A 19,411-nucleotide genomic window follows, 5' to 3' on the forward strand; every position below is an offset into this window, starting at 1 on the left:
GCCAGGCTACACCGCCGATTAATTTGGTGACACTGAGCGGCGATTTGTAACTAATTGTTTCCAATGAGGGATTTGTAGTCACTGCATTGTGTGCTGATCGTCTGCCCCGCGTTACACTGTAATCTCTGCACATCAACTTTGGGCAATTAATCCCATCCATAGAGTTTAATGGGATTGGAAATTAATCAGCCGTCCCAGGAGATGCTTCCAAACACTCATTTGAATAGAAAACGCAGGATAATTTTTTTTTTTTTTTCCTTTCACAAGAGGGGAAAGAAAAAAAATATCTCGTGGGACGAGTTGTATGAGATTGGGTTTAATTGCTGTTTTCATAAGATCTAATTGAGTGATGTAAAGGGATGGACTGTATTAACAAGGGGGGCATCCAACACTTGATTTCGGTTGATATAATTGGGTATGTCTTGAGTTAGGGCTATGGCTGGTCTCAGGTAGGTATGTAACACAACCTGTGTGACGCCCTGGGGCCCCATATATCAAGGGGGCTCCATAAAGTATTACTGGCCAGTGTGCCTAAACTGTATTGGCGTCCACAAGATGTCAATACACTGCGGCAGAGCAGGGAACTGCAGACTACTTTTCCATTTGCATAGGGGCTGTAAATTAGGGGACCCCCAAATGTTACTTTTACCAACTTCCCTCCACAGCTGATTCTGTATCCGGCTCTCACCAATGTGCATTTTCTGGATCCTTCCAGAGCAGGGGTATAATAACAGTGAGGGGCATACGTTCCTTATAATACACTGGGGGAGAGGGGCAAACTCTATAATTCGTAGCTTATACTGATAATGTAATCCTCATCTTTATAGGAGCCCTCCCCAAACATTTGTAAAGGAAATGATACTCCAGGTTAACTGGCAACCACATTGATGTTTCCCGGGTGACTACTTCCGGAGTCCATACAGCTACGATATAGAGGTCATCACAGGATTGTGATCTCACGGAGCCTAGATAGTGGTTCTAATATAAGGGTGTATTCACATAGAAAGTAACTGCAGTTCTGCACAGGACCTTATCTCAGTACAAGCTTAGCCACCAAATTATCTAAATGGAGGGTCCAGACACCCTCTCCCACCCTATCTGACATCTACAGTTCATCTCTTTATGGTCAGGTGGGTGGTCCTGGGTGGAAGCAAGGATCCTGCCAATAGGCAATAGTACAGAACTGCCAGATGAATATAGAAAACCCCCAGGGGTTAGATTTTAAAAAAACACCAACTTACCTCACTCTGACTCTCACGTCACTTTGGTTCTTTCAATTTTAAAGCTCTGCACCCGCCTGGGGGAAATATTATTCAAGGGACCCGCTTCATTCAATGAGTGAACTCTTTGGACTCGGTAACAACAAAGCAAGTGAAGTCTCCTAGAAAACGTATCCTGTGTCAGAGGAAACCACTCATTGGATGAAGCCTAACCTCTCGTCTGGCATCTGGGCCTGAAAGCGAAAGTACTGGGGTGACCCGAACTAGACCGTATTTGGGCACCATGCGTCTAGGTCACGGACCCTATAGGGGTATATTTTGTATGATTCCGATGCGGCGAGGCGCGGTGTGTGTTCTTTTCAAAGGACGTAATGTGTTTGGGTTAAATGGCAGTAATGGAGCTATTTCTGGAAATTTAGGAACGGTTCTGTCTTGGCAAGACAAGCCTAAAACGAGTCTGAAAGCCAACGTCTATCTACCTATTAACGTAAACACCTAGGGAGGGAGCAGGGGAGGCTACCTGACATCCACAGCGCCGCTCATCTGCATCACTGGTCGGGGTCTGCTGACATCTAGACACAATAGCATCTGCTGGCAGAAACAGGAGAAAAAAACAAGTCATATTTATGGCCACATTACGGCAGAGAGACGGCTCATCCAACATCACCGCACGCTCCTCATAAATATAGGATTACAACCCCAGAGGTACGAGGTGTTTGTATCCTGCACCTGAGTGTAAATCTGCCCTGCGCTTCCAGGGGTATATATCATCCTCACTACTAATTTCCCTGGAGGTATTTCTCTTGTAGCTTCTGCGCTGTTAATAACACGACTGCTGCGGCGCCTCTCAAATTTTTGTGATTTTATCTATTTTTTTGTTGCATCTTTCCCCGACGTGCCTGCGAGCCCCGGTGGCATACTGTAAGTGATTGAAGGAAATTGGGATAATGATGGGTAGATCCTGCCTGCCGGTCTGAATCGAGTACTACCCGCTCTGCTCTTTAATCGCCTCCTCCTCATTAAATAGTCTGGCGGAGTACCAGGGCAAGCGGGGACACCTCTCTCCTGCGCCTCCCCCTCCCCGGAGCGTCCTTGAGAGACTGCAGCTATATAAACATAGGAAGGTTGAATAGAGGCCTGTGTGGGATTGTCAGCAGCAATGCAGTGTAATAGAAGATGGGCGAGGGCAGGGGTATAGGAATAGCAGAGGTGCCCATGCCTGTGCCAGCCAAACCCCCCACTATTTATCATGCTAATTATACAATGATGCAATCGCTCTATACAACATCTCGTTATTACATAGGGCCTGCACAGCAAGGGGGCGACTTCAAGGGTGCAGATTGTTCTTCATGGTGTATAGGAGGGTGTCAGATACTCCGCAAGGAGAAGATCATCGATGGATTTTAGCCAAACCTTACTGTTTCCCTCGACATAAGCGGCACTGCTGGTGTCCGGCAACTGCTGACCTTTTCTGTATCAGCTTCTAGAGTATAATTCACACACATAAACACATATATATATATATATATATATATATATATATATATATGATCTTGTGGGTTTACAGCGGCTGATCAGGTTAACTGCATAGTGCTGACAAAATATAAACCAACCCTCTTGTATCGTATTGGCCAACCGTGACTGCCAATACAATCCGACCCAACCCACTTGTATCGTATCAACAAACCATGGGGATTGACCTCCACCAGAGGTTTAGATACCCTATATTTAAGACAGCTGTCAGGTGAGATGGTTATTTCTCGTGACTCTCTCAAACACATGCACACTTGGTTCGGGTGGAAGTGCATGTCTATCGGTTGAAGAGTGACAAAGGAGAGCTGAAACATCGACTTTAGCCGATTCTACTCTCCAAACCTGCCAAAATCAGTGGTGTATGGTGGGATTAACTCTTCTTACCCCATCCAGGACACATGCATGCTTGGCTGTAGTGAGTGTGTATAGCGGCTCCGAAGGAACAGCTGTCTACTGAACTGAACTGAATAGCTGGACCCCCATGAACAATGATCCTGCCTTGTCCTACTCTGGGGCACTCTAGTCTGCTGCTTTCTGACCTGCTGTGACTGATAACAGAGGAAAATAGACCTCCGCGGTGATATTAGCTGCTCCTTTTATAAGCTGAGCTTTTATAAGCTTTGTCTCTGGGGTTTTATGGTCCTATAAAAACAAAAGAGGTGGAGGCCTATAAAGAGGATGAACATCCCGGGTCCTATTAAATCATTTACAAACTGGCTCTGACTACAAGATGCCAGAATAGGAATATTATATAAAAGATGAGTATACAATATAATGCGGGTGATATATTACCTCTCGCTGCGCCCCTCCCCATCTTGTCTTATCCTAAATTCACCTATTTCCCTGCCAATGACCTGCCAGCGGCTCTACACCATTTGTCTCCCCAAGACGCTGAATAATAACAGGTTGTCCCTGAGCAGTGTCTGTACACCTCGCCTAGACCGCGCTGCCCCATAGGATGTCATTGGCCGGAGGCTGAAGGAAAATATCCTCACCTTTAATCACTGAACAGAGTCACTGCAGTAACCTGGTCTGACCACTATGGCGGAGCACGGCGCTGTGTGCTCCCTGTCCCCTTCCATTCAGTCAATCATCTGAATGATGTTGGACCCCACCCCATAATGTGATCTAAAAGGGGTTTTCCAGGTTCCAGCGCTGCGGCAGTCTCCCGGTCTTGGGCAGTGATGAATTCGCTGATGGGGTCACAGGTCACTGTTTGTCCAATCAGTTGCCTCTGCAGACCCAAGCACCTCACTACACCACCCAACTAACATCCTGGGGTCCACCATGGTCACTGATTGGTCAAAGTGCTGCAAAGTTTGGTCCAGGGAGCGGACCCAGGACTCCTGAAGATCCCTGTTAAACGGATCCTGTCACCAGATTTTACCCCAGTAAATGGGTTTTTCCTATGAACTTAAGTTAGTCCCTATCCACAGGATAGGGCCTAGCTTGCTGATCAGTGGTGGTCTCAGTGTGGAGACCCCCAAAGATTGCGAAAAAGAGGGGTCCGATGACCGTTATGCTTCATTAATCGCCGCGCTCTGCAATTTCCGTCAGCTCCATAGAGATTAATGGAGCAGAAGGGTCATGCACGGGCGTCTGTTCCATTAGTCGAACTGAGCAACGAGGGGTCCGACAGACCCCTTGTTTTCACGATCTGTGAGGGTCTCAGTACCGAGGCCGCCACTAATCAGCAAGTTAGGCCCCATCCTGTAGATAGGGCCTAACTTTAGTTTGTGGGCAAACCCCTTTAAACTAGCAGACCCCTCCGGTGGGGGATGAAATGTCCTTTCTAGAATTCCCTCTTTTATGTGAGATCTCATCCATTTACCTATAAAAATCTCCCCCAACTGAATTTCACATGGGATGAGTCAAGTTTAGTGGTTGCAGAGGTGGTGTCACCTAAATGGGTTCTCCAGGCATAGTAAGTTAGACCCTATCCACAGGGTAGTGCCTGACTTGCTGATCAGTCCGGTTCTCAGTAATGAGACCCCCACGGATCATGAAAGTACTCCTGCTGTGCTCTAGATCTGCGGATTAGCCATTCGCGCATGCGCTGGCTGCTCTGTTCATCCCAATGGCGCTCACCGGTATAGCTGTGCACTGTACTCCTTAATCTTCATCAACCCCGTAGAGATAAATAGAGCAGCCAGCGCATGCGTGATCAGCTGCTCTCTGCATCTTGAGCGCAACAGGGGTACAACGGACCCCCACTCTTCAGATCTGTGGGGGTTTCATCACCCGCATTGCACCGATCAGCAAGTTAGGCCTTATCCTGTGGATAGGGCCTAACTTGCTACAGCTGGAGAACCCTTTAAGACCCTATCCTTTGTTCTATAGCACCTAGAAACACACTGCTGGTGTCATATTAAAGATAAGGATCTCATATTTCAGCTTTTCATACTGGTTCTGTGAGCTACAGAACTGCAGATACAGGCAGTTAAAAAACAGGTGAGAACTGCATCTTTATCTGCAAGTCACATTTCCAACTAAGTCTTTAGACATATCTCTGGTTCTGTATTTCTCTGATAAAATGCATTTCTCTTTGATATGACACAAAGCATGTTTCTAGGTGCTATAGAACCTAAAATAGGGGCATCCGAATTGACCCTACCCCTGCAAGGTGAAAATGGGCTGAAAAATGGTCTTTATATAACTTTGAGGGAGATTTTTTTTCTATGGGTAAATGGATAAGATTTCTAAAAAAAAGAAATTTCATCCCCTACCTGAGGGGAGTAGCAGTTTAATCGGGTAAAACCTGGTGACAGGTTCCCTTTAAGGATCTATAGCTACGAAAAATCCCATTAATATTTGATGGGGTCATGAAGTGCTCACAAGAATCCGGGCACTATGAGAGGCGATCTCTCCGGCTCTTATACATTATGTAATAGTAAAGGTTCCCATACAGTACACATCAAGGTTTTCGGGCACCATTTCCCCTTTAAGAGTCTTTTACCTTGGTAAACAAGTGCATTTGTCGTTGCGATGACGCCCTGCAGGCTCACTTTGGCAGACAGGAGATTAGGGCTTGTGACTGGCTATGCTCGGAGGCGACTCTGTATAAATAGACCCTGCTGGGGTATCTGCACCTGCTCAAACATATCTGTCTGGAAGTGCTGAGCGAGGGACGCACGAGCCTCACTACATCTCAGGAGAAATGGATCGCAAAAATTACACTTAGATTTTATTTTGCCGACCCACACGGTATGTGGTTCTGGTTTAGAAGAGACAATTGTATATACTGGGGGAGAAGCAAGTGCTGGGGGTCCGACCACTGGTAGTGCCCACCGCTCCATTCACTTCTATGATATGACACTCCCATCATATACACCCCACTTGGGGTCCCCTTTTAGATTGCTGGGTGTCAGACCACCTTGTGTAAGGAAATACCTCTTTTAGTATCAGTTTCTGGGAAAGCTGGGTGATCAACACATCCCTAGATTTTATCCCATTAAACTACTAGTCCTTTCACATAGAAGAGGGAATTCTACAGTCATCTACCTATAGAAAATCTCCTCCAAAATCACGTGACAATGATCAGAGAAGAGTCACATTTCTTCCGTTCTATAGCAACTAGAATCAAGCTGCTGGTGTCATATTAAAGATAAGAATATCATCTTTCGGGTTACATCACGTTTGTAGTTGTGTGAGCTACAGAACATGCAGTTAAAGGAGATGCAAATGAGACTGTGGGGCTCCAGGCTCCATTAGCACCTATGGAGCCTGGAGCCCCTCAGGCTCATTAGCATACAGTCTTTCATCCTGGTGGTAGAGGTCCTTTAAATGAGAACAGCAATTGGAATTGTATCTGCAGCTCACATTTCCAACTATGACTTTAAAGGGGTTATCCGGGTTTAAATTTTTTTTTATGGCCGGGCTGGGGAGGGATAGTTAAACATAATAAACATGTACTTACCCCCTCCGGCGCCGCCGTTGTCCCGCGCCACGGTCCCTTCGATCCGTGCCCGTTTGTTTACAGGGGCACGGAAGCCACGCACAGGGAGTTTCCGGTCCACGATGTGGACGGCTCCTCCCATCCGTCCCTATCTCTCAGCGTTGTAAGCGCTGAGAGATGGTGCGCATGGGAGCTTCCGGCCGGCCGGAAGCTCCCTGTGCGCCGGTGTAATGAAACCGGCGCACAGAGAAGACGGGCCGCGGCGCGGGACATCGGCAGCACCGGAGGAGGTAAGTACATGTTTATTATGTTTAACTAGCCCTCCCCAGCCCGGACATAAAAAAAAAATTTAAACCCGGATAACCCCTTTAATTGTCTGTATCTTTAGTTATGTAGATCACACAAGCCTGATGGGGTCTCAAAGATGAGATTCTTATCTTTAATATGACACCAGCAGCATGTTTCTATTGAGGATTGCAGCATCTGACGTGACACTTCCCATTCAGACTCTAAACTTGACACGTTCCGGACACAATATGACTCTTCTCCGCTCATAGTCATGTGATTTTGGAGGAGATTTTTTTTTTTTTTTTTAAATCGGTAAATGGGTGAGATTTCACATAGAAGAGGGAATGCTAGAAAGGACATTTCATCCCCCACCTGAGGATCTGCTGACAGGTGCTGCTGTGTAAGTAGTTTATTGTACATACGTATTCCATCTTCTCTTACTGACACATCATGTCAGTAGCGGAGCAGTATGACTGGGGTGGTGATGAAAGAAGCATCAGGGACACAGTTGTTGTGACATTTCATGGAGGGAGCTCACTCACGTAGTGTGAATAGCAGCAGCCCCAGCGACCCGGCACACACACACACACACACACACACACACACGTATCAGTGCACCGCAGAGCAAAGTACGCAGCAAATACCCGGCGCCACATTTGGCAGCGGAGCAGAGGTCATGCACTTGAAGTCAGTTTCTATAATCTGCTCCTGGATGCTGAGGAGCTCATTGTGTTTGGTGACGGTATCTGTCCTGCAGCTGTCACTTGTTTTGCCCTGTGTAACACTATGGGAGCTTTCCCATGTATTCTGTCCCCTCATTACTAATTGGGGCTTCTTTTTTGGAAAGTGATGGCATGGCAGACCCTGACACATGACGCCTTGTCCTCAACATTATAGCCTACAGTCATAGGGAGGTAATGCTTCTATTTACAACCATATGGCGGCTAAGGTGTTAACAGTCACATGATAGTCCTGGGGTATAGTCAGCTTTTGTACCTCTCCGCTTGCTCTTGCCTCATGGCACAGTCATGTACAGCACAGAAGTCCCGTGGCTATGTAAACCAACCTGTAGGCACTTTGCATGCCGCCACATGGGGCGTCTTCCCCTAGAAGCAGCGCTGGGCGCATATCCTGTGCCGTAAATGTCTGTCTTTATGGAAACCATACACATTAGGCGAGTGCCAATGAACCCCCAGCAGTCCGTAACCTTCCACGTTTTTTTTTAACTATTATGAAACTACAACTCCACAGACAGGGATGGAGCATGCTGGGAGTTGTAGTTTCACAATAGCCAAAGTGCTGAAACAGTGATGATGGATTATATGCTGGACCTCGGGATAAGAGAAAGGTTGGGTATGATGAATCTGTGTATGGTAGAGGCTTACACCCTTCTTCATACCTATGCATGCTTGGCTCAGCCAAGGGTGCATGTGCATTGAGGGTTCTGTTGCCAGCCATCTATACTGTAAGGGCATCTTCAAATTCATGTCCCAGTGTTAAGTTTTGGTCCCTGGTTATCTAGAAAAGTTACAAAGACATGTATATTAAAACCTGCTGAAATGTGACCCCACTGAGAAGACCAACCCACATCTATAGGAGCTGAGCTCCCCGGAGAGCGGCCATTATCTCTGGCGTTGTGTAGTCTCTATCCCCAGGCCCGCTCCCTATAACAGACTGTACTGTAATAGATGTGCGTGCTGCCGATACATCATATACTGGGAGCGAGACCAACTAGTGATGGGATTTATTCATAGGACCATGACAAGTCTTTGAAGGGGTTTTCTTAAAATAAGGATGCAATATGAGATTGATGTACATCACTGTGTGTATTATCCCTGTACTGTGACATCACTGTGTGTATTATCCCTGTACTGTGACATCACTGTGTGTATTATCCCTGTACTGTGACATCACTGTGTGTATTATCCCTGTACTGTGACATCACTGTGTGTATTATCCCTGTACTGTGACATCACTGTGTGTATTATCCCTGTACTGTGACATCACTGTGTGTATTATCCCTGTACTGTGACATCACTGTGTGTATTATCCCTGTACTGTGACATCACTGTGTGTATTATCCCTGTACTGTGACATCACTGTGTGTATTATCCCTGTACTGTGACATCACTGTGTGTATTATCCCTGTACTGTGACATCACTGTGTGTATTGTATTATCCCTGTACTGTGACATCACTGTGTGTATTATCCCTGTACTGTGACATCACTGTGTGTATTGTATTATCCCTGTACTGTGACATCACTGTGTGTATTGTATTATCCCTGTACTGTGACATCACTGTGTGTATTATCCCTGTACTGTGACATCACTGTGTGTATTATCCCTGTACTGTGACATCACTGTGTGTATTATCCCTGTACTGTGACATCACTGTGTGTATTATCCCTGTACTGTGACATCACTGTGTGTATTATCCCTGTACTGTGACATCACTGTGTGTATTATCCCTGTACTGTGACATCACTGTGTGTATTATCCCTGTACTGTGACATCCCTGTGTGTATTATCCCTGTACTGTGACATCCCTGTGTGTATTATCTCTGTACTGTGACATCACTGTGTGTATTATCCCTATACTGTGACATCACTGTGTGTATTATCCCTGTACTGTGACATCACTGTGTGTATTATCCCTGTACTGTGACATCACTGTGTGTATTATCCCTGTACTGTGACATCACTGTGTGTATTATCCCTGTACTGTGACATCACTGTGTGTATTATCTCTGTACTGTGACATCACTGTGTGTATTATCCCTGTACTGTGACATCACTGTGTGTATTATCCCTGTACTGTGACATCACTGTGTGTATTATCCCTGTACTGTGACATCACTGTGTGTATTATCCCTGTACTGTGACATCACTGTGTGTATTATCTCTGTACTGTGACATCACTGTGTGTATTATCCCTGTACTGTGACATCACTGTGTGTATTATCACTGTACTGTGACATCACTGTGTGTATTATCCCTGTACTGTGACATCACTGTGTGTATTATCTCTGTACTGTGACATCGCTGTGTGTATTATCCCTGTACTGTGACATCACTGTGTGTATTATCTCTGTACTGTGACATCACTGTGTGTATTATCCCTGTACTGTGACATCACTGTGTGTATTATCCCTGTACTGTGACATCACTGTGTGTATTATCCCTGTACTGTGACATCACTGTGTGTATTATCTCTGTACTGTGACATCACTGTGTGTATTATCACTCTATATGGTGAAGTGCTGTGGGTTCTTAATTTTATTTACATACAAAAAAAACCTCAATAAAAAGAAAACTAGATATAAGACCTGTATCAGCTCATGACATACACAAGTGTGAACCTGGAGTGACCCCGTGCTGTTTAGGCCTGTAATCCTGTGCTGCGGCCCCCGTATAATCCTGCGGTTAGACACACAATGGTCGTGTACGTTCCGGAGGCTTCAAACAGAAAAACAAAAAAAGAAAAAACCCAACAAAAAACTAGGTTTTCAAGGACAATACAAAGCACAAAGCGTCCGCAGAGAGGAGGCTCTCCCCTGGCAGAGTGTAATGTGACAGCACAGCGCCCTCCTCCCATCACAGGTCACATCCGGGAAAGTCACCCCCAAGGTGTCACAGGGAGACCAAATCCAGGCCAGAACACTGAGACCTGCAAACTTCCATTTCATCTACTGAGCAGCTCATGAATTACACAAGAGGGATTGTCCCTACAATAAGTGTTATGTACTGCTCATATGCGGAGGTCTGACGCTTAAGATCCCCACCTATTAAAGGCGAACCCCTTAACTTGAAGGTCGAGCATGCACGTCTGTCCCATTCACTCGGCCGTGCTATAGACAGTGGATGGAGTGGACATGCACGCTCAACCTGCAACTTAAAGGGATATTTTCCAAGGCAGGTATTTACAACATATCCACAGGATATCTCATTCCCAAAATAGGCTCCACCTCTGATACCTGCACCTATCTCACGAATGGGGGTCCGCTCACCACCTTCCTGCAGCAAAGCCGAATGGAGAATACAGCATGCAGGAATGGACACCCTCCAAAATATCCAAGCGTCTACCCCTTTAAGCGGAATAGGACCGCTGGAACGAGCCAAGCGTTGGGGTCATGCATTCCCTATGGCATCCCTATGCTACAGCTGTGCCATAGTCAGGGGAGTCCTCATTCATAAAGCAATCTCCGTTCTCACAAATCGTCAGGATGGGGGTGCCGATCATATAAAATGCAGGAGCATCTCCATCTGTGGTGTAGTGGTAGTCTAGTCGCTCCTGTGCTGCTTCTATGGATCCTATGGATTGGTCATTAGGGTCACTGATTCCCGCGTCATGTGGAGGAATTCTGCATTAGAGGAATTCAGTTTTTGCACCAAATTTTGCGAACATGTACGAATAAACAAACAATATTACAGTATATCCGTGCGCTAGAATTCCTATAGGGTGACGTGTACACAGCAGGATCTATAGGGCTGTAGGTACAGCTCGGCCGCGCTGGTCCCCTCTGTGCTCGGAGCCTATTGTCACTGACTGTGTGCCTGACTGGAATACACATTGACAGCGCCGACTAATTCCCAGCCTCCAATCTCACCTCCGGGCCCCGGGCGGAGGCAAATGCAAGGACGCGACGTCTTATTTACTTCCATCTACTTCTGCCGCGTTTGTCGGGAATATTTACTCCTTGATAAATATGGATGAGCGGCAGATGAAAGGACGGGGGGGTCCGCGGGGCGGCTTTGTGTAGCTGCAGATGTTTAGGCTTCTCCTAATGCCGTGTGATCTAGTAGTAGCAAGTGTGTACGCCGCTTTACAAATGGCAAACACGCGATGGAGGAGTGCGCGCCTCGACATGACGAAAAAATCTTTTTGGGTAAATCTTTACCTTGAAAAGCTGGGTGCCTGCTGAAAGGTCTTCCATCATTACAGATTTAATGGGGGACATTTACTATGGTGTTTCCGCCAGTTTTGTGGCGCTCTCACCACATGTTCTGCTCTCAGACCTATTTATTAGCTGTCGGGGACAGAAAAAATGCCTTTTTCCGTCTGCTCCGACTCTTCTCCGAAAAGGGGCGTGGCTTTGGCGGAGTGGAAACTCAGACACAATTACTATGTGTCGCAGCCCTTTTTGGGCGGTGTAAACTGACGGAAAGTAGACCAAAAGAAAACTGGTCTAGCAGGGACTGTTGGACACATTTCTGGTGCTCGGGACAGATTTTGTCCCAGGGACAGAAAATAGTCTCGGCGCCAGAAATGTCTCTGCACAGCTCCACAATATTAAATGTGTATCTTCTTTCCGAGAGCAGGTCGGTAACAAAGCCAATGCAGACACCGACACTGTAAGTAAATGTCCCCCAATGTGTTTAATACTTGAAGGCTGTATTCACACACTGGGGATATGTCAGACATCACATTAGCCTCTCCATATTATGAAGACGTGCATGCTCTGCCAAGCCCAGTGTGCATGTGGATGTGCATCCAGTTATAGCTGCAGCAGAACAGCGTGAGAACTGATGCAGAGGAGCTGGAGGGGGGGGGGAGTTTTCTAGCAGATCAGTTTAAAGGGGTTGTCCATGGGTAGTAAAACATGGCTACGGTCTTTCACAAACAGCGCCACACCTGGCCATGGCCAACTAAGCTCCATTAATCTCTATACAGCGGAGCTGCAATACCAGCACACACTATGGTGCAGCGTGGCGCTGTGTTTGGAAGCGAGCGGCCATGTTTATCAACCTCCGGACAACCCCTTTAATATCCCTGAGCGCACAAGCTGGAAGGGCACATAACAGTAGAGGGCTATGGCCGATCTCTTCTTGTCTGGGGGTGAGGTTGTGACTGTGGTTTTGAGTAATCTAGAGGCGCGAGCGGCAATTACAAAACCCGCAGTAATGTGGTCGGCCGTCCTCCTCACATCAATCACATCTGTCTAGTGCTGGTGTTACGGTATATCCCACCCCCCCTGTGCCCTATACATGTTATCATCCATTACATATATATAGTGCCAACATATTCTGCAGCGCTGCACAGAAATCCTCAGCATCTGAAGCAATACCTAGGATAGGGCTATGGACTAAGGGTGTTATACACTTACAACTTACAAGAGTGGGGTCTGATTGCTGGGACCCCTAATGATCACACAGTTGGGGTTCTCTATGTGTTACCACCATTTGTATGGGAACGTCGGGGAGGTTGCACTAGCCCCATATAAGTGATTGAATTGGTGCTTAGGGCCCTTTTTGTGATTATGGGCAGGACCCCAATGATGAGACCTAGTGGGCGGTATGTATGGCTGGTCAGATTTCATGGACCGACTACAGTCCCGGGAACAGGATTCCCTAAATAGTATGATGCCTAAGTGTTGTATAAATACGCCTTTATGCACCCCCCAAAATCCCCATTCTGTTGTCGATAACAATGTCATATAAGCTAATCATCTTTTTCCAGTCATATCCATTTCTGGAAAAGCTGGGTGCCAACCTATAAAGCGGACACTCCTCATAGGATGACACCCAGCTTTCCCAGAATTCATACCAGTGTTATCTTGGAAAGATTCAGATCAGGCAAAATAAATCCCAGATGAGATGGGGTCTGGTTCCATAAAACAACATGTAACATGTTCCTAAGAGATGGATCAGTGCAAAGCGATTGACTTCCAGAAGGAGGAGACGTTCTACAAGGTGGAGAAAATAAAAGAGGATTTTTCCACAGAGGATTTAGTGGAAGTTGAATGTAAGTTACTGCAGAGCGCGGAGCCTCCCGCGGCTCGGGAATAGCAGAGCTCGGCAACGCTCCAAGTACAGCGATTCCATTTTACAGCTGGCAGATTTCCAGAATCAGGTTTAGAAGAGAAGCCCAGGAGCGGTCTACCCCCTCAGCCGCATACCTCCCCATAATCTGCTGGGGAAGCATTTCCACACACAATGTCTGTGCCTATATGTTCTGATACAAAGACAATATTTGTTTATCTGTCTGCAAAAGCGTCAAGGAAATTGCCCCATGGGCAACAGGGATCTGGGGAGCAGGGGATTATACAGACAGGGGCTGTGTAGGGACTACCGTCTACTGCAAGGGGCACGGCGACTACCGTCTACTGCAAGGGGCACGGCGACTACTACAAGGGGCACGGCAGCTACCGGCTACTGCATGGGGCACGGCGGATACCGGCTACTGCATGGGGACTACTACAAGGGGCACGGCGGCTAGCGGCTACTGCAAGGGGCACGGCGGCTACCGGCTACTGCAAGGGGCACGGCGGCTACCGGCTACTGCATGGGGCACGGCGGCTACCGGCTACTGCATGGGGCACGGCGGCTATCACAAGGGGCACGGCGACTATCGGCTCCTGTAAAGGGCACGGCGACTATCGGCTACTGAAAGGGGCACGGCGACTACTACAAGGGGCACGGCGGCTACCGGCTACTGCATAGGGCACGGCGACTACTACAAGGGGCACGGCGGCTACCGGCTACTGCATGGGGCACGACGGCTACCGGCTACTGCATGGGGCACGGCGGCTACCGGCTACTGCAAGGGGCACGGCGACTATCGGCTCCTGTAAAGGGCACGGCGACTATCGGCTCCTGTAAAGGGCACGGCGACTATCGGCTACTGAAAGGGGCACGGCGACTACTACAAGGGGCACGGCGGCTACCGGCTACTGCATGGGGCACGGCGACTACTACAAGGGGCACGGCGGCTACCGGCTACTGCATGGGGCACGACGGCTACCGGCTACTGCATGGGGCACGGCGGCTACCGGCTACTGCAAGGGGCACGGCGGCTACCGGCTACTGCAAGGGGCACGGCGACTATCGGCTCCTGTAAAGGGCACATCGACTATCGGCTTCTTTAAGGGGCACGGCGACTATCGGCTCCTGTAAAGGGCACGGCGACTATCGGCTCCTGTAAAGGGCACGGCGACCATCGGCTCCTGTAAAGGGCACGGCGACCATCGGCTCCTGTAAAGGGCACGGCGACTATCGGCTCCTGTAAAGGGCACATCGACTATCGGCTTCTTTAAGGGGCACGGCGACTATCGGCTACTGCAAGGGGCACGGCGACTATCGGCTACTTTAAAGGGCACGGCGACTATAGCCAATGGAAGCCAATAGAAGTGTATGGGGGACGTATAAACCAACTTTGTCCAGTGGTCTCCAATCTGCTGCCTTCCAGCAGTTACAATGCTTCCTCCACCCTAGGGCATGCTAGGATTTGTAGTTCTGTAACAGCTGGATAACGCACACGGATACAGAGAAGATAAGCTCCTATCATCTGCTTTGCTGTTAATTAGCGGGAGCGACCGCCGTCCTGGAATAAAGTCTTCGCCTCGTATTTGCATAACTGGAAGCGAGCGCTGTATTTGTGTTTACATAGGACACGCTGGGTATAATTTTCTAAAATATTATCTCAGTGTTTTTTTTTCCCCTAATAGGAAATAGTAATGATTCCTCTCGGCAGAACGTTGCGATGCTCACACTGTGATCATTTGTATTAAAATATTAATGACTTGCTGTTCCACAACTAAACAGTAACCTGCCAAGAGGAGCTCATTAGTGGTGAGTGTCAGGAGCTGGCGCCTCGCCTGCCACAATGCAGCAATGCACTCACCTTCCCTGCGCCACAATAGGGCCCTTGTCTCAGAAATGTTTCTGTTTACATAAGGGGCTTAAGACGCCCGGGCGAGCCGAGTCCTTTCCAGCTGGGGGGCTCTATTATAGGCGCCTGTCACATATCATTCTGGTGCCCCCCTTACAGATACTTTCCGAAAAATATCCTATTTCCTGAAAACAACAAATCCCTGGTAAACATAAGGGGGTGTCCTGTAAGATAAGGGGATAATGAAGTAGTCGCACATGTGATCTAACACATCTGAAAGGAGGGACTTGGGACCCCCTGAGGGGCCTCTTGCGGACCCTTCACGGTTTGTACCTGCACAGTAGCAGCTTTGCTTTGGGAAAACTGCAGGACAACCCCCAGTTTCCTGAACAGTCTGTGCCCAGACCCCCCTATGGTGCAGCTATAAATCAAGAGCCCCCTTTATTCCTAGGGAACCACTGTACAAAGGTGACATTCCCATCCCAAGTGCTGGAATTTCCAATAATACCGTACACTGAGAGAAACATGACTAATGGGGGCACTGAGCATGGGGGGCGATATCCTGCAGGGGGGGTGGAGCACTGTGTATAGGGGAATTCTCTTGTGGAGGGCACTGTGTATGGGGGGATTCTCTTGTGGTTGGCACTGTGTATGGGGGGATTCTCTTGTGGAGGGCACTGTGTATGGGGGGATTCTCTTGTGGTTGGCACTGTGTATGGGGGGATTCTCTTGTGGAGGGCGCTGTGTATGGGGGGATTCTCTTGTGGAGGGCGCTGTGTATGGGGGGATTCTCTTGTGGAGGGCGCGGTATATGGGGGATTCTCTTGTGGAGGGCACTGTGTATGGGGGATTCTCTTGTGGAGGGCGCTGTGTATGGGGGGATTCTCTTGTGGAGGGCGCTGTGTATGGGGGGATTCTCTTGTGGTGGGCGCTGTGTATGGGGGGGATTCTCTTGTGGTGGGCACTGTGTATGGGGGGATTCTCTTGTGGTTGGCACTGTGTATAGGGGATTCTCTTGTGGAGGGCGCTGTGTATGGGGGGATTCTCTTGTGGAGGGCACTGTGTATGGGGGATTCTCTTGTGGAGGGCACTGTGTATGGGGGGGATTCTCTTGTGGTTGGCACTGTGTATGGGGGGGATTCTCTTGTGGTTGGCACTGTGTATGGGGGGATTCTCTTGTGGAGGGCACTGTGTATAGGGGATTCTCTTGTGGTGGGCACTGTGTATGGGGGGATTCTCTTGTGGAGGGCACTGTGTATAGGGGATTCTCTTGTGGAGGGCGCTGTGTATGGGGGGATTCTCTTGTGGAGGGCGCTGTGTATGGGGGGATTCTCTTGTGGAGGGCGCTGTGTATGGGGGGATTCTCTTGTGGAGGGCGCGGTATATGGGGGATTCTCTTGTGGAGGGCACTGTGTATGGGGGATTCTCTTGTGGAGGGCGCTGTGTATGGGGGGATTCTCTTGTGGAGGGCGCTGTGTATGGGGGGATTCTCTTGTGGTGGGCGCTGTGTATGGGGGGGATTCTCTTGTGGAGGGCGCTGTGTATGGGGGGATTCTCTTGTGGAGGGCACTGTGTATGGGGGATTCTCTTGTGGAGGGCACTGTGTATGGGGGGGATTCTCTTGTGGTTGGCACTGTGTATGGGGGGGATTCTCTTGTGGTTGGCACTGTGTATGGGGGGATTCTCTTGTGGAGGGCACTGTGTATGGGGGGATTCTCTTGTGGTGGGCACTGTGTATGGGGGGATTCTCTTGTGGAGGGCACTGTGTATAGGGGATTCTCTTGTGGAGGGCGCTGTGTATGGGGGGATTCTCTTGTGGAGGGCGCTGTGTATGGGGGGATTCTCTTGTGGAGGGCACTGTGTATGGGGGGATTCTCTTGTGGAGGGCGCTGTGTATGGGGGGATTCTCTTGTGGAGGGCGCTGTGTATGGGGGGATTCTCTTGTGGTTGGCACTGTGTATAGGGGATTCTCTTGTGGAGGGCGCTGTGTATGGGGGGATTCTCTTGTGGAGGGCACTGTGTATGGGGGGATTCTCTTGTGGAGGGCACTGTGTATAGGGGATTCTCTTGTGGAGGGCGCTGTGTATGGGGGGATTCTCTTGTGGAGGGCGCTGTGTATGGGGGGATTCTCTTGTGGAGGGCACTGTGTAGGGGGGATTCTCTTGTGGAGGGCGCTGTGTATGGGGGGATTCTCTTGTGGAGGGCGCTGTGTATGGGGGGATTCTCTTGTGGAGGGCACTGTGTATGGGGGATTCTCTTGTGGAGGGCGCTGTGTATGGGGGGATTCTCTTGTGGAGGGCGCTGTGTATGGGGGGATTCTCTTGTGGAGGGCGCTGTGTATGGGGGGATTCTCTTGTGGAGGGCACTGTGTATGGGGGATTCTCTTGTGGAGGGCACTGTGTATGGGGGGGATTCTCTTGTGGAGGGCGCTGTGTATGGGGGGGATTCTCTTGTGGAGGGCGCTGTGTATGGGGGGGATTCTCTTGTGGAGGGCGCTGTGTATGGGGGGATTCTCTTGTGGAGGGCGCTGTGTATGGGGGGATTCTCTTGTGGAGGGCGCGGTATATGGGGGATTCTCTTGTGGAGGGCACTGTGTATGAGGGTCTTCTCTTGTGGAGGGCACTGTGTATGGGGGGATTCTCTTGTGGAGGGCACTGTGTATAGGGGAATTCTCTTGTGGAGGGCACTGTATATGGGGGGATTCTCTTGTGGAGGGCACTGTGTATGGGGGGATTCTCTTGTGGAGGGCGCTGTGTATGGGGGGATTCTCTTGTGGAGGGCACTGTGTATGGGGGGATTCTCTTGTGGAGGGCGCTGTGTATGGGGGGATTCTCTTGTGGTGGGGCACTGTGTATGGGGGATTCTCTTGTGGAGGGCACTGTGTATAGGGGATTCTCTTGTGGAGGGCGCTGTGTATGGGGGGATTCTCTTGTGGAGGGCACTGTGTATGGGGGATTCTCTTGTGGAGGGCACTGTGTATGGGGGGATTCTCTTGTGGAGGGCGCTGTGTATGGGGGGATTCTCTAGTGGAGGGCGCTGTGTATGGGGGGATTCTCTAGTGGAGGGCGCTGTGTATGGGGGGATTCTCTAGTGGTTGGCACTGTGTATAGGGGATTCTCTTGTGGAGGGCGCTGTGTATGGGGGGATTCTCTTGTGGAGGGCGCTGTGTATGGGGGGATTCTCTTGTGGAGGGCACTGTGTATAGGGGATTCTCTTGTGGAGGGCGCTGTGTATGGGGGGATTCTCTTGTGGAGGGCGCTGTGTATGGGGGGATTCTCTTGTGGAGGGCACTGTGTATGGGGGATTCTCTTGTGGAGGGCACTGTGTATGGGGGGGATTCTCTTGTGGTTGGCACTGTGTATGGGGGGGATTCTCTTGTGGTTGGCACTGTGTATGGGGGATTCTCTTGTGGAGGGCACTGTGTATGGGGGATTCTCTTGTGGAGGGCGCTGTGTATGGGGGGATTCTCTTGTGGAGGGCACTGTGTATGGGGGATTCTCTTGTGGAGGGCACTGTGTATGGGGGGATTCTCTTGTGGAGGGCGCTGTGTATGGGGGGATTCTCTAGTGGAGGGCGCTGTGTATGGGGGGATTCTCTAGTGGAGGGCGCTGTGTATGGGGGGATTCTCTAGTGGTTGGCACTGTGTATAGGGGATTCTCTTGTGGAGGGCGCTGTGTATGGGGGGATTCTCTTGTGGAGGGCGCTGTGTATGGGGGGATTCTCTTGTGGAGGGCACTGTGTATAGGGGATTCTCTTGTGGAGGGCGCTGTGTATGGGGGGATTCTCTTGTGGAGGGCGCTGTGTATGGGGGGATTCTCTTGTGGAGGGCACTGTGTATGGGGGATTCTCTTGTGGAGGGCACTGT

General features: G+C 49.3%; 1 protein-coding gene and 1 long non-coding RNA gene across 7 annotated transcripts in view; one reads left to right on the plus strand and one right to left on the minus strand.

Moving 5' to 3' along the window:
- The window catches only part of LOC140074846 (uncharacterized), a 76,881-nt gene that overhangs the window by 53,199 nt on the left and 4,271 nt on the right, over positions 1–19,411 (minus strand). For 3 of the 5 annotated variants that reach the window (XR_011849293.1, XR_011849292.1, XR_011849290.1), the window contains exon 2: positions 1,741–1,811. This is a non-coding gene — a long non-coding RNA (uncharacterized lncRNA). Of the gene's footprint in view, positions 1–1,241; positions 1,382–1,740; positions 1,812–19,411 lie in introns of all 5 variants that reach the window. The other 2 variants (XR_011849294.1, XR_011849291.1) reach the window with 2 other exon arrangements.
- TNRC6A (trinucleotide repeat containing adaptor 6A) overlaps positions 1–19,411 on the plus strand; it is a 65,924-nt gene that overhangs the window by 1,185 nt on the left and 45,328 nt on the right. The window lies entirely within an intron of this gene.

This window comes from Engystomops pustulosus, chromosome 8, assembly GCF_040894005.1.
Source record: "Engystomops pustulosus chromosome 8, aEngPut4.maternal, whole genome shotgun sequence".
Taxonomy (NCBI): Eukaryota; Metazoa; Chordata; class Amphibia; order Anura; family Leptodactylidae; genus Engystomops; species Engystomops pustulosus.